Below are 9,331 nucleotides of genomic sequence, written 5' to 3'. Positions count from 1 at the left end.
ATAAGTCCGGGGAGAGTGGTTGACCATATAGGGAGGGAAGTGACAAATTTTTCTGTGGATGCACGAACAAACAAGCATGGATGCTTTTACATTAACTTGTTTGGTAAGATGTTTGAAACAGGATAACGACAACGAGCAAACTGAAGAAGAAACTTCAAGGAATAACGACAAAGAAGAGAATACAAAAGGGTAACGAAGCCCTCCCTAAGTAAAGTTGGCTTTACGCTGATAAGTTTGTTCATTTTGCAGAGCACAAAGTTTTTTACAAAAGAAAATTTTAGGACTACTGGAAGATATAATCACAGTTTGCCGAAAGCTTGGTCTCCACTAAATAGTATTGTGTCAAGATATTGAGACCCCGGCCTAGAAGTCGCATGGCTTGCCTTAATACATTGACTGATTAGACGTCTTAAAAATCAATAATTTGAAGACGACGCGTTGATATCGGTATTGAAATGTCGTATCCACAATCGAGTCTAGTCCTTTCAGAAGATGTGAACCCTGTCGATGGGCGGGTATTCTTCCCCGAAGTCAAAAAAGGAAGGTGTCAGTCTTGCCACCGAGGTAAGCCTCATTCCTCAAGATGACGATATGAATTAAATAACTACGTGCCAAAGGGGCTGAGTCATCATCCATATATATATAGCCAAAAAATAAGTAGCATAATTCCGAGGTTGATGTCCACAATCGTTGAAATGCAAATGTGATTCCTACATTAAGATTTGTGGTTGCTACTGCAGTTTATTTTAAGTTAACATAATCCTAGTTTAGGGATAGTGGTAGTCATGAGAAAAGGCTCCGCACTTGAGTATGCAGAAGTTAACTTGAATATTCTGACTAAATGTTGTAATTATGGACACAGAGGTTAGTAGTCATAATGAAAGGAATATGACACTGCACTCTGATGTGCAATCTGCATTTGGGTATTTTTGACTATAGTGATGTAGTCCCGAACTGGTATACCGCAGACTTCGTATGAGGATAACGATACAGTCAACGCCAGATTTGTGACAGTCACCGCAGTATGTGAAAATGATGTGAGTCTAAATTTTCAGGGGTGGCGGATGTCATAAGAAACAAAATGACCCCGCACTTGAAAACATGGTATTTATTAGAAGCATTTTGCTTACGAAAATGACAACCGGACTGGGGTGTGTAGGTTCCGCAAAATGCGGTATAGCCCGACCCAGATCCCAACTAAAATTATCACTGAACAATGACAACATCTGAAAATGACGAGAAAAGAGCCGGAAAAAGAATCTTGATCGTTATCCGAGTTAGTCAAAAAATTTTTTTTTTCCCAAAAAAAAAAATACACAAACGGATACACATACAGAAGAAGAAGAAAGAAAAATGGACAAGCATTTGCAAAAAAGACAAACATTAATTCAGAGGATGACATGTCAACGTCAACAAAATGGCAAAATTCCACTCAGGTATGACTACGTTAAATCAAAATTTAAAAAAAAAAAAAAATTAACACGTAGGACTCAACATTTGGAAACGAGCTAGAAGCTACCGAAGATGGAAGCAAAAGCCGGATTCAAAGCATGCAGAGCATACATGGAACTTTTTCTTGGGCAACTGGTCCAAAATCATGTACGAGAGTCAAGCTTTCTACACCAGCTATTGGAGATCACTTCAACCATCAACACTAATAAATCCTTTCTAACAACCGCCTCCGGTTCGGATTTTCAACTGGGAATAGCCAAAGGAATTCCCACATAAAGGGATATTCCTTTTCAGGCCATCGAGTCGAACTACAATTGGTCTGATTCCCAAAGCTAGGGATATGTAGGTTACTCAAGTTTCGAGGATTGACCAAATTCCTATAATTATCCTTGGACAACCCGAGATAGTTTAAAGATTCTTTATTTATGGTCCTCAAAGAGTCAGAACTACAAACGAACTGAATTCTCATGTAACCAGAGATATGTAGGAAGCCCAGAAACCGAGATTCAGCCATACTTTCAAAATTTTGCACAAAAGAAAGCTGTAATTTCCTTTATTCGGTAATAATTAGGTTTGTCAAAATTCGTAGCTCAAGGATGGCCTTGCCATCCTCAAACTCCGAAGGGGAAATTATTGACTCTAATTTTCACCTCATAAGATGCGTATTTTAATTTACAAAATTCCCAAGTCAAAGACGGAGTAAAGATACACCCTTAAAAGTTGAAATTTCAAAAATCCCGAGAAAAGTGCAAAAATTGACATATAATTATTATTTCATAAAAATTGACAATTGCGAGAAAATTATGAGTTATTTACTTTCACAAATATAATTTGAAAAGAAGATATGCATCCCGCTCTGTCTGACTCGATAAAATTGTTAATTAAGACGACCTGTGAATTACAGCTCATTTGACCTCATTTTTCACATTTTTAAATATTGCTCGGAACTAGTAAATATTGGGTTTGTTTTAAAAGCTTGTATTTTAAACTACATATTATAATTATTCTTTCCGTCAAAAAATAATTTTACGAAGGATATTTAGACGAATGCCTTTTTTAAGAGTATGTATTTAAAAAAAAAAAAAAAAAAGTGAGTACAAGGTTGAAAATGGTTTTCATTTTAAAAGGGAAGGGGTCTCTTTATACAGTTTTGAAACTTGAGGGGGAGTTTGTTTCAAAAAAAGAGGATGGAAGTTTAATAAAACAAAAATTCCACCCCCTATTTTCTTTTCATCCACCATTCGATCCTCCTCTCCTCCAATGGAGACTTCTAGGGTTTATTGCTCGATCAAAATTACAGCCAATTCTCGGCTGTTTTTTTTCATCGGATTTTATAGTGGTTTTGCTCCCCATCGCGAGTTATTATGGTTTCCAGGTTCAATTTCATCCGATTATTCTTATTTTATACCTGATTGAACTCCTAGGGTGTTATCCGAGGTCGTTTTGGGTTTGCAGGCGCCATGGGCAGGGCCTCGAGCCCTTTGTCATCTTGTGCACTTCCCAATGAAACAAACCTTTGGAGGAATTTCCTAGGAAGGTTCTCGGGTTGGTACGGTTTCAAGGGATTCTATCCTACTTTGTACCGTTGAAATGTATTGATTTTTGTCTTATTAGTGGCTAATCGTACTATCCTAGTATTTCCGATTTTTTGCTGAATTTTATTTGGATTTTTAGGGTACAATCCGTCAGATTTTTTGTTATGTTGTGTGATTTGTACAAATTATGATAGGTTATAGTACTATTAGTACCAATTTGTTGAGAAATTGGTTTGCCTTTTATTGAATTTGAATTTGTTTGATTTAGGGTTTAAGAGTTAGAGGGAAATTCTGTTGGATTTTGGTTTTTACCTCTTTTGTCCCTAAGCCCTATTACTAATACTATACATAGAAGGTCTTATGACCATTGAAAGGACCCCGACTTTTTTCTGGAAAAAAAAAAACCTAGAGCATTAGAAATCCTACAATGTCTTTAAACTTTCCTATCAATATGCTACACTAATATACCTAAAATACTACTATACTATATAAGAATACTACAAAACGACTTACACAACTCTTGGAATATCAAAATTACACAAAAATTACAAAAACAAGGTTGCTTTAAGGTTTCTTTGGTTGTTGGCATGAAATGTTGATCCAATCCCTACCTTTGATCCTTAGGTTGCCCCAACAAAAGGTAACATTCTTGTTTCAACTTACCTATTCTCTTTTGAAGTTACTTTCATTTAATGTAACTTGTTTATTAACTGTTGAATGAGCTTATACATATGGTATGATGATAAAGTTGTGTGGTCTGCTTATTGTCAGTTGATATTAATGCCTGAAAGTGACTAAAAAATGAAAATGAACTTGTATATGCAACGATGTTGCTGTATTGTTGCTGGTAGTTGATGATAAGGTTTAAAAAATGATTAAAAGATGGAGTTGTGTAGCCTGTAGTCACCGTTTCACTGTTTTCTTTTGGTTTTGAAATTTGTTTAAGATGATTTTGTGTTTTAAGTTGTTTATTGGCCCTGTTTGATACTGTTTTGAAGATAAAAATGTTGAAACAAGGAAAGTAACTTGTATAGTTTAGTGTTGGAGTTTTTAGTGTTCTTTAAGACTTTTTTTAGTGATGATATTAGTATAAAGAGGGTTAAAGGAGGTTTTAAGTGCTAATTAGTAAGTTGAAGGTCAAAATGAGGTTAAAATAGAGTAGGTAATGGTTTGTTTGTGTATTGTTTTATTTGTTAGTTTTATGGGAGGGGATTGGGATGATACTTTTACATTTCCATGACTGATTAGCCATTTGTTCTGTGGTTTATGTGCATCCATAGTCCTATTGAGATTGCATTAAGCTCATACCAAGCTTGCTGATTGTTTTTTGAGTAAGTTCTGGATCTCTTGACCTGATTGATAGTTAGTTGACAGCTTTAACTCTTGCCCTTTGTTTCATTTGTGAAGTTTAAGAGTCTAAGGTGTTATTCCTTTGATTTAAGGTTGTTTGATGTCTCCTCTGCATTTTTTTTTCTGAATTCTTCTGAGACCTGCTGTAACTACTTTAGTATAAAATGTTTTTTTTAAATGGTGCTAAGTTACCATTTTTGTTTGGGATGGCCTTGTTTGAGTATATTTCTGTGATTTCTGAAACCTGTCACCTATTTGGACTATGAATGGCATCAGTTTCGATTTTTAAAAATCACCTAAAACTTAGAAATGAGGCATTTGTCTAGTATTGCTTACCTATATCTGAACTAGAAGAAATTTGAATCTCTATTTATTTGCTGTATTAAGTGTTTGAACTGGTTTTTCTCCATAAAGTCTGATTTCTGATAAAATATTTTGTAAAAATGACTCTAGTTCCCCTCTTTTGCAAAAAAATAATTGATCTGCTAAGATTACAAATGGGATTCTATAAGCATCAAATGACTGCTTTGCTCTTATATGTACACTTTGTTATTCCTTTGAAACCTTGAAGTGCAATATTAGCTTTGCACTGTTTTACTGCCTCTGAACCTTGTTGAGTGTCTAAAAATGAAAAAATGCCTAAAAGATTGAGTGTGATACTTGCTTTTTGTGATATACCTCCCTTGTCATTTGCTTGTGAAATCTGAGATTGCTCCGTATGTATTTTTGCCCTTATTTGTTTGTTTGAAACTGAACTATGCTTAATGTGCTGAATTGAATCTAGGATAGTATTAGGCCCCTCTTTTGTCCCTGTTGTGATTTGTTGAATCCTATTTAGATTTCTATCTGTGCTGTTTGCTTATTTGTGTATTTCTGGGAATGAGATTAGCTAAACCTGAGCTATTTTTGGGACCATACTCAGGCCTTTAAGTTAAAACTAGCCTAAAAAATGACTTTGGACCTCTAAATTGATTCTGAGATAGTCTGTTGATAGTAAATGAACCTAAAGAATGGTTTTTAACACTACTTTAACCTTTGTTGACTTAAAAAATGAATTCCTAAGTTGTCTAATCCTCATTCCATCCCTTTGATTTGCATTAGTGGAACTAGGGGACCTGTGATTGCATTTGAACATTGTGACTGGTCTTTATGATTTGTGCTCTTCTAGTTGGTTCTTGGTCACCGTTTTTTGATATCCTGTACAATGTAAACCACATAGAGGCTGAGCATAGGAAAGCTAAGACAAAGACTAAAAGATGTATTAAAGAAAAACTAAGTGTAGAGTCTGATTCTTGCTTGTTTGCTTTCCACTTGGTTAATTCTGTGATTCAAATACCTGGTCTCTATATTCTGTTCATGCCCTATCATATCTTGATGTAATATTCTGAACCTACGCTAAATATGATGCACCTCATAGCCTTCAACATGACTTAATACCAAGCACTCAACCTTAGACTCCCCTTGTTGTGACTTATATAATCATATTGACCAATATTTGGACCTAGGAGAGTATCATGTACCCTGTGCATCCTATATACCCCTTGGCTTGGCATTTCTTTGTCTCTATCCTGAATTGTTACTCCTCCTTGTCCATGCTATTTTGAACTGCTATCCTACTCTGGTTTGGTGCTTATTTCTGCCTTACTTGACACTTATAACACCTTGTTTTGCCTGCTTATGCATTACTGGACATTAGCTTCACTTTACTTTACTTATTCCTGCATTGCTTGACATTTATTTGGACTCTGTTTTTTTTTTTTTGGGAATTAGTTGAACCTCCAGGTTGAAGCCAATACAATCCTATATGATTTATTTTGACTAGCTATTTGATTAATACTCTAGATTCAAGACTTGCATGAGATGTTAAAATTGAGTAGAAATCCTAGCTTTTGGTTTGAAAAGTTGAGTTGAGACCTTGGCTATTCTTGATTTGTTTTCTGGGAATTTCTGGGTAGGTTATAACTTGTGTATGATCTGAATATAATGTTTTAGAGTTAAGGTTGATGGAATATTTAGTGTATACCAAGTATATGTGGAGAGTATGCCCCTGGAAAGGTTTTGCTCTTCACATCTAATGGTATATTGGTGTATATCATGTATTTCTTAGTCTTGATACTTAGAAAAATTTGAGGAAAGTTAGCTGGTATATTTGTGGTATACTATGTATACCAAGCCTTGACACTTAGAAAATTTAAGAGGGGGGGGGGGGGGGGGGAGAGTAGCTTGGGCCCGCCTTTGCCATTTGGGCCTGATTATACACAGTCCCATGACCGAGCTGTTTGGGTCGGCATCGTATCTGGGCCATTATTAATTATTGTTAACTGTTATTTGCTGGGCTTGGCCCAATAAAAATTATAATTCATTTTTGGCATTATAATAATTATTATAGCCTTTTAATTTTGTACTTAGTTTAATGTGTGGGTGTATACTAATGTTAAGTATACCCGTTTGTATCCTTGTCTACCCAAACCCGTTGGTCGGCCTTAACGAGGCCCACTAGTGTATCTAGATCGAGTCAACCCAACTTGGAGCAAAAAGTGGAGTATAACTTGGAGCGGATAAATTTTATATGCATTTATTTTGTTGGGCTTGGTCGGCCCAATATCCCTATCTCTTTATTTATGCATTTAAATTCTATATTTGTGTATTTATCTATAAATTGGAACCCTTAAGGTTATCCCATGTTTAAAGTCTCCAAAACTCAATTTTCATACTATGCAAACTGATTTTGGGAAATTAATACAACTTGCAACCTTTAAAATAATAATGGACTGATTTAGTATAATTTGGACTAAAAATGATCAATTTCATAAATTATGGGGCTGATTTGGACATTTTTGAAACCTGTGGACTGATAGGAACTTGTGGGCTATATGGACCGATTTAAAGACTTTATGGACTGTTTTGACCATCTCAATAACTTGGACTAAAATTGATGAAAAATGTAAGTATAAGTTGACAAAATGGACAATAATAGTATGCCTTGAACTATTTTCTATACTTAAATAAAACTCTTTAAAAACTTAAAACTTAAACCTTAAACGGGTGGGCTTACGTAGTGTTCTAGTTAGGTTAAACGCCTTCGGGTTTTAACGTAGGTGTTCTAGTCCGACACCCAAACGCCCAATTTTAGGCAAAACTTTGCCACTTTAGTTATCTTGAAATGTGACGTACTTTGTATGAACGACTAAACTCTTTTGTTGCGGGAATATAAGCTAAAACAATTTTTTTTTTCACTATAAACAATTCATATCTACAAAGGCTTACTATTAGACCCTGTAGGTCAACCGTATTTTACGGATCCTTAATACCGAGGTGCCTAATACCTTCCCCGGGGGATTACCAGAACCCTTACCCGAACTTTGGTTAAATTAGAATTCTTTTAAAATTTAGCTGTTTTGAATGAACCCTTTTCGAACTAGTTTTCTTAATTTCCTAAAAATTAGGTGGTGACTCTATAATAAAGTCCGTTTAGAGCACGATCCATGTAAAAGTATATTTTTTCCTTTTTCCCAGTACGATTGACAACCGTATTTCCCCGAGACACTTTTCTTTTTAAATGAGGTAAGTGCAAATACGAATCGAAAAAAATAGAACCGCCACAACCGTGATCCGAGGATTTACCAGAGCAGTGATATATGGATCTCATGAGCCCCCCATGGGTCACGATTCATTGACATTCGAATGTGTGTATATCGGGAAGTGGAAACAGGCCTTGCATTGCATTTGCATCTCATACATACTTCATACTATCATTGTGATTATTGGTATCTGACTTGTCTTATCTTGAAATCTATCTGTTATGTGGGTTTAGCTGTTAATGTGATTATCTCGTATTATGGACTAATGGAAAACTAGTGTGGTTGTGGTATTGTGAACCAACCCTCCTCTCCATTATGGAAATAGTTGGTCAACGATGCTCCTGAGTACCCGTTGCTTATTGTACTCACGCTACAGTTGCTGCACCTTTTTGTGTGCAGATCCAGTCCCCAGTACCAGCAAAGCTCGTGACTAACCGACTGCTCGCTAGAGCCTTTGCTGAAAGATCGGGGTGACCACCATGGTTTTGGGCAGCTCCAGACTCTCCTCTATTATTTACCTTCTGTCTTTCTTTATTCCAAACAGTTCTATTTATGTTTTTTCAGACTATTGTACTCCTTAGTAGTCCTTATGTTTGGTGACATCAGATTTTGGGAAGATTTATAATAACTTCTAAGTATTTCTATTTAAGATTGTTTATGACTTGAAATTGACTTGTATGATTTAATTTCGCCTTTAGTATTTCCTTATGTTTTCGGCTGTTGATTGTTTGGGATAGCTTACTAATACGGTGGGACTAGTGCCATCACGACTTCGTAAATTGGGTCGTGACAAATTGGTATCAAAGTGCTAGGTTAATCGATCTCACTAATACCAGGACACTGTGTATTCGAGTCTCGTGGATGGGTACGAAGAGCTTCGTACTTATCCTTGGGAGGCTATAGGACATTTAGGAAAACTCATTTTTTATTCCTTATCATGCGTAATTACTTCTAATGTGTTCTAAGACTTCTTTATTTCATTCTCTCACAGACGGTGAGAACATGGTCAGCCGCATTTGGTGGTCAGGGTCCAGCTCCAGCCTGTACCTGCTTCCCGAGCCGTTAGGGGAGGTAGGGTACGAGGTAGAGGACGAGATCGGGTTGGGGCCCGTGTTGCTAGAGCGCCTACAACCGCTCATGATCCTGTTCGTGGGGCATCTCCCGAGCCAGAGGGTGACTAGGTCGAGGGCCGGGAGCCCGTGGATGTACAGGGTCAGACTCCCCAGTTCACACCGCTGCAGAGTTTCCTCAAGATGGCATGGCTCACCTTTTGAGTTAGTTTGATTGGATGTTTCAGGCAAGCATGATCCTGACTCTTTCTGAGGGATCTCAGACTTGGGCAGGAGCACAGACCCCCGAGCCGGTAGTCCAGGTTTCAGCACTCCAGGAGCGCGGCCAGCCACCGCTGTGGCT

At 36.8% G+C, this 9,331-nt stretch overlaps 1 long non-coding RNA gene across 1 annotated transcript; it reads left to right on the top strand.

Moving 5' to 3' along the window:
- The first annotated feature begins 2,635 nt into the window (after positions 1-2,635).
- Positions 2,636-8,586, top strand: LOC132609107 (uncharacterized). Its single transcript, XR_009570684.1, has 2 exons — positions 2,636-3,627; positions 8,318-8,586. It is a non-coding gene; the product is annotated as an uncharacterized LOC132609107 (long non-coding RNA).
- Positions 8,587-9,331: the final 745 nt, after the last annotated feature.

This window comes from Lycium barbarum, chromosome 9, assembly GCF_019175385.1.
Source record: "Lycium barbarum isolate Lr01 chromosome 9, ASM1917538v2, whole genome shotgun sequence".
Taxonomy (NCBI): domain Eukaryota; kingdom Viridiplantae; phylum Streptophyta; class Magnoliopsida; order Solanales; family Solanaceae; genus Lycium; species Lycium barbarum.
Note: the sequence above shows the minus strand (reverse complement) of the source record. Positions and strands in the feature narration are given on the sequence as shown.